General features: G+C 40.9%; 1 pseudogene; it reads right to left on the minus strand.

The window, feature by feature from the left end:
• Nucleotides 1-5671: 5671 nt before the first annotated feature.
• On the minus strand, nt 5672-6149 carry LOC103601709 (annotated as a pseudogene).
• Between the last annotated feature and the right edge of the window lie 481 nt (nt 6150-6630).

Here is a 6630-nt window from a genome sequence, read left to right on the forward strand (position 1 = left end):
GATGGATCATGGCGTAGATAATCCATAAGAATTAGAATTATGGAATTTTATTATTTTCTAGAAGCCAACTTTCTTCCTAGAACAGCACCCAGAGCAAGAACCAGACCATATTGGATACTCCATACATACTTGTTAAATATAAGAATGGATAAGTAAGTGAATGAGTTATTGATGAGATCAAAGAGGCTCAGAGGGCTAAGTGCTTGCTCAATGGTGGGCAGCAGGCTCGTGGCACAGCTTGAACTGAAGCTCGATCTAACATTTCCTGACGTGGTGTTTGTTCCATAATCCTCTCTCGATTTTTGCTTTTTCGTGTATAATTTAGTTCTAGATTTAAAAAACCTCAAGAGACATAACAACAAAATATAATGTATGGTTCCTGGTTAGATCCTGGTTTGTATAGATTAGCTGCAAAAGACACTTTGAGGACAACTGAGAAACTGAACAGGAATTGGCTACTAGATGACATTAAAGCATCTCTGACAGATGGTATTGCGGTTACACAGGAAGCAGTCTGTTCTTATATTTTCTGGAAATACGTACTAAAATTTTTAGAGGGAAATTTCATGACATTGGTAATTTTCTTTAAAATACTCCAGCATAAAGAATTTGGAGAACCATTTACAGTAGCATGTAAATAACTATTAAACCTAGGAAATGGGGAAATGGGTATTTATTAGGCTATTCTTTCTTCTACTTAAAATGTTTATAATAATGAGATATAGAGATCCACAGACAGAGAGACAAATAGATAATGACCCCGTCAGCAAAGGCCTGTAATATTTTTATCTCTCAATGAAGTGAGCAATTTTTCCTAATTGGAATATAAATTACATTAAAAAATTCCTCAAACAGCTATTTTCTAAGAACCTTGACATTGACTTAATTCTTATTAGTCGAATGAGCACTGTGTTTGGAACTGGTAGAGAACTTTGTTTAGAACTGGAATGAGCACTGTGTTTGGAACTGGTAGAGAACTCTGTTTAGAATTGGAGTGAGCACTGTGTTTGGAACTGGTAGAGAACTCTGTTTAGAATTGGAGTGAGCACTGTGTTTGGAACTGGTAGAGAACTCTGTTTAGAATTGGAGTGAGCACTGTGTTTGGAACTGGTAGAGAACTCTGTTTAGAATTGGAGTGAGCACTGTGTTTGGAACTGGTAGAGAACTCTGTTTAGAATTGGAGTGAGCACTGTGTTTGGAACTGGTAGAGAACTCTGTTTAGAATTGGAGTGAGCACTGTGTTTGGAACTGGTAGAGAACTTTGTTTAGAATTGGAATCAGCACTGTGTTTGGAATTGGTAGAGAACTTTGTTTAAAACGGGAATGAGCACTGTGTTTGGAACTGGTAGATTTAGCCTCCACTGGCTAAATCATCAACACAGAACTTAGCCTTCTAGGGCTCTTTGACCTATTAAATATCTGTCTATCTATTTATCCATCTGTCCATCCTTTTATTTCACAAATGTCTTTGAGTGCCCCATGTGTGCCAGGTACTATATTAGGAAGGCATGTTACTTCCAGAGAATGACAGATTTTCAAAAGCAGTATAAATTACTCACGGATTATCTTTGACAGGCTCCACTTCTCCCCTTCCCCTGATTTTGCACAAGAAATTGAGAATAACTATAGGCACTTTTGGGAAGGCCAGATCTCAGCTGGAAACTTCTGGGTGAATATAAATGATCACCATAAAAACAATACAATAGTGCTGTCAGGATTTTAAAACAGATGTCATGTCAACTTGCTGATCTAAGATGCACAACCGCCAGAGCAGAGAAAGCAAATTGGTGGCCCATGGCCAGTCCAGCTCCGGCCGTGCCCTGTTTAGCTTGCCTAGTGCACTTGCTCAGTTGTTTTTCTCATAATAGAGAAGTGTTTCTCTCTACCACTGTCTTTATCAAAAGTGGAAAAACCAGAATAAGATTAAGAGCAATAGGCATTTTCAGAAAAAACTGTAACAGGCTCTGCCCTTTGCTTTTGTTTGTGTTTGTGTGTGTGTGTTTTGTTTGTTTTTACATACTCTATCTGACCTCTACTGCTATTGGGTTTCTGACAATCCACTCTAGACTAAAGGGCAAGATTGTTTGTATACAGGCTCTGCCCTTTGCTTTTGTTTGTGTTTGTGTGTGTGTGTTTTGTTTGTTTTTACATATTCTATCTGACCTCTACTGCTATTGGGTTTCTGACAATCCACTCTAGACTAAAGGGCAAGATGGTTTGTACCTTGACTCTCAGAGGGTCCTTTGGGGAGTTGTTTCCTAATTTGAGGAGTTAGGGGAAAGAGAGGAGGAAGACAAGGAGAGGGTGCCCTCTTTCTGTAACTTCCCAACTACAGCAGAGACCGACAAATCTCACACTTCTTAGAGTTGAGATGGACTGGGGATTATCTGACTCAATCTTTTATTTAATATATAAAGAATCAAGCCCCAGAGAAGGCACGAGCTTGACCTAAGCTGGATGGCAGAGCCGGAACAGGCCCAACCCAGGTCTCCTGACTCTGCCCCAGTGTTTTTCTTCTCCTTTAAGATGCCTCAACCTCAAGTGAAAGCGAAACTGCAACTTCTATTAAATCACACTTTTTGTCATCACGTGCTGTTTCCACTCCAGGTTGATCATCTAAGTGAAATCTCTCATTCTGTCCTGGCATTAGGAGCCCAGAAAAATGAGCCTGCATGAGAAGACTCATTGGCTTTGAGCTTTGCAAAGCTTCTCCAGTTTGCTAAGCAGCACTTCAGAGGCCCAGGCTCATCTCTCTCATGTCACATGAGAGTATGTTCTCCAGCAGGAATGTCACAAGTACAAAACAAAGGAACTTGGGATGGGCAGTAGAGTTCAGTGTTAAGAACATGCATTTTGGAGTCAAATCAGAGCTGGGGGAACCTTTTCCTTGACTCGGTTTCCTCCTCTATAACACTGAGCAAACTACAATACCTATTTCATACTGTCATTGTTGGAATTAAACGAGATAATGAATAAAGTAATGCCCACACATAGTAAGTGCCAAAAAGATCTTAGCTACTACAGTTACAGGTAGGTAAACAAATGTATTAGTGCTTTGACTGCTTGCAGGTTGTTTAGTTTTGGAGAGACCAGAGAATCGTAATTTCCTTTCACGAGTTGTTTAGGTTTTGAAGTTCCAACAGAAGTTTTGGACAAAGATTACTAAGAAAGCAGAAAATTTCCCAACACAAATCTTTTCCTTATTCTCTCTCTCTCTCTTTTAAATTTTGAAAGGGCTTTCAAGTCAAGTTCAACCCTAGTTAGGCACCTCCGAGGGGCTGTTTTTCTGTTCTCCCTGTAGGACATCATGCTGGATGTGCTTATCAACGTTACATTTCTTTTCTGCTTTAATCCACCGACATGGGGCACTGTGTGAACAATGTAGCAATTACCTCCTTCCCCAACAGGTATTATGATCACATCATTTCCGTAACTAACCTGTCCTTCACCGGCATGAGTCCTTCGAATTTGTGGGTCGTCCTTTCTATAGCCAGCTCTCACCTCTGGCTGGTCCGTGTCTGGAAGTTTAGAGCCTGGTAGTCCCAGAATATTCAGGAGGCGCATAAAGTAGGGAAGGATGTGGTGAGTTTGGAAGCATTTGATGGTGGCACAGGAAAGCACAGCCATTTAATTTAAGCACATTTACAGAATGGTAGCATTGTTGAGCCACAGTAGAAACACCCATGGGAGAAACAACTGCAGCTCACAGAGTTCAGCACCATGCTTAACTCTGGCATAGAGTTATGCTGTCACTAAGAGTTTGAATTCATTTTCATTAAACTACAAATTTATTTTTTGTGACATGAATTTTTTCTTGCCGTCCTCCAAAATACTGAGCTCCTGTCAACTACAGATGAAGTTGTTTCCCTGCGTTAGAGTATTGCTTTTTTTTTTTTTCTGATTCTGAAAACTAAAGAGAAACAAGGGGAAAAGACTAGGTGACACTTTCCCATGCAAATTTGCAAAAATGCCATCCATTCCTTGCAGTACACAAGCCTCCACACGAGCAGCTACTTGCATGGCATTGCGATAGGGACATATTGTTAAGCCTGAAGGTCAACAAACTCTGCTGAAAGGGATTGTGAATTGTGGATTATCAGGATGAGTAATCTTCTCAAATGATTTTTCAGGAGACTTGGCTTCTTAGAAGGCCTAAGGTTTATTATAAAAAAGTAAATCCTCATTGAAAGTTAAAAAAGAAACAACTATAAAAGATTAACTACCAACAGCGTGATATCAGTACAATCTCAAATTAATTTTTTATCTACAGCTATATTCATATCTATATCTCTATAGAATAGTCCACAAAATGCTTATGATTTTAATATTTTCTGCATAATTAGATAATGACTAATTTTTATTTAACTTCCACCAATTTGTATTTACTATTTTTGTCTACAATAAATATATATTCCTTGTTGAAAATACTCAGCTTAAAAAAATCAACCAAGGGCCGGCCCGGTGGCGCACTGCTACAGTGCGCCACTTGAGAGCACGGCAGCAAAAAATCAACCAAGGGCCGGCCCGGTGGCGCACTGCTACAGTGCGCCACTTGAGAGCACGGCGGCACTCCCCCCGAGGATTCGGATCCCACATACAGACCGGCCGCTCACTGGCTGAGTGAGGTGCGGGAGCAACACCGAGGGTTGCGATCCCGTTGCCGGTCCTGGTCCAGTACGGGCGCGACACTGAGGGTTGCGATCCGTTGCCGGTCACGAAAAAAAAAAGAAAAAAAAAGAAAAAAATCAACCAAAAAATAAACAGATTGAATCATTCCGAGGATCATAAATACAGGGGAGGCCGAGCTATAGGAGCAGAATAATTTTTGTTTTCATTGATACTTGCTGATGGCCCTTCTCTTAGCTGGTCTGTCAAGGAGGACTCCATTGGGACTTGGAGGCCTAGTGAGCTGGGTAGAGATATTTATATGTCACACTAAACTTGTCTGCTATAATTGTTTTCACTCTCTAACCTTCCTACATTTACAAACTCTACATCTATGCCTACCACGTTTGTGCTTTTCTTTGGCAAAGGGAATTCCCATAAGAAGTGGAAACAGTGTATTTTTAACAGTTAATTCTTTCTAATTAGGGGTGGAGGCATGACTCAGTGGAGCCTGTGAGAAGTTTTCTGGGTCCTATGATCTTTCCCTGAGCCACACTTCAAATTTCTATTTCAAGGCAGTGGCAGCCAGGGTGATCCACCAGCTGGAAAACCCACCAGAACTTCAAGCTCAGAGTAGAAGCCATAAGAAGAGGGGGGACCTGGTCTCATAAAAATTTGGAAAGTAGGTTTTCAGTGCTCCTTTGTATACTTACTTAATGCTTTTGTTTTGTTTTGACTAAAAGAATTCACAATTTTATTTTTGTGTTTCATAATATAAATAGAAACTGCACTTTTTTGGTCCCACTTCTCCCCTCACAAAACCATTCTCTCTTCGATAGAAAGGGGAGCAAGTCTTCCAATTTTATTTTTGTGTTTCATAATATAAATAGAAACTGCACTTTTTTGGTCCCACTTCTCCCCCCACAAAACCATTCTCTCTTCGATAGAAAGGGGAGCAAGTCTTCCGTGTCATGCTGTTAGAAAACACCAAGTCACAGCACTATGATCTCATGGTGAAGTAGAACAAGTAACATAAAACCGATATAAAGAGGCCTCCCCTCTATGTTTATCTGTCTGGTCACCTCATTCCTGGCCAAGTGGGTACCATCATGAGATGGAAGGAGGTCTCATCACTGGGAGTCCAGACATGGCTGGCACGTGGCCTCCCGTGGAAAGCTTCATTCCAGGAGCAGTTCCCACTGGCACCATCCCTGGAGGAAGAGGGCCCATCATTAGCATCATGGGAGGACCCCCCACCATGGGGCGCTGGCTGATGCAAGGCAAGAAGGAGCTGGGACACTGGGGGGGAGGTGGGATCATTGCCCCTGCAGGAGGAGGAGCAGAGGATGGAGTAGAAGTATCTTTCCTTGTTGAAACACAGCCATTGTTTTGTCAGTCAGGCTCTGAGCCTGCTCTTCCATCTGTTTCTGAAAGTAGTCTTTCACATTCTCTTTGTGTTTTCTACCACCACAATGTGTCTTTCACACAGATGGAGAGTCTTGGGTGAGGTACGTATCACAGTAGCCACAATAAAACTTGGGCATGGTGATCTGCAGGCCATTGGCCACTCCATTCCTCGCCACCTGGAAATGATGCTTATTTAACTTTTAATCATGTTTCAGGCCTTGGCTGAAAAGTCACTTCTGCAAGAATGCCCTCCCCAACTCTTCACATGAGTTGGTCCCCCTGCCGTACATTATCTATGCAATTTGTATTTTCATTTTGGCATCTATCATTGCTATAATAATTATATGTGTAATTATGTAACTGTCCATGTCTCCCACTAGACTATGAGGGAAGGACTATGCCTGTCTTTTGCTATAATGTTATGGGGCAACAACATAGTTAAGTATTAACTGAACAATTAAAAGCATGAATGAATGAAATACATTCCCCCCAGCACTTTTCTGTAACCCTTTTCTGCTATTTGGTGTTAAACTTCACATTAACTGCTTATCAACCTCGTGATAATATAAATAAATATATTTATTGATTGTGCAACTGTTATATAGTTATTATTGGATA

This window comes from Galeopterus variegatus, unplaced genomic scaffold (assembly GCF_000696425.1).
Source record: "Galeopterus variegatus unplaced genomic scaffold, G_variegatus-3.0.2 Scaffold3844, whole genome shotgun sequence".
Taxonomy (NCBI): Eukaryota; Metazoa; Chordata; class Mammalia; order Dermoptera; family Cynocephalidae; genus Galeopterus; species Galeopterus variegatus.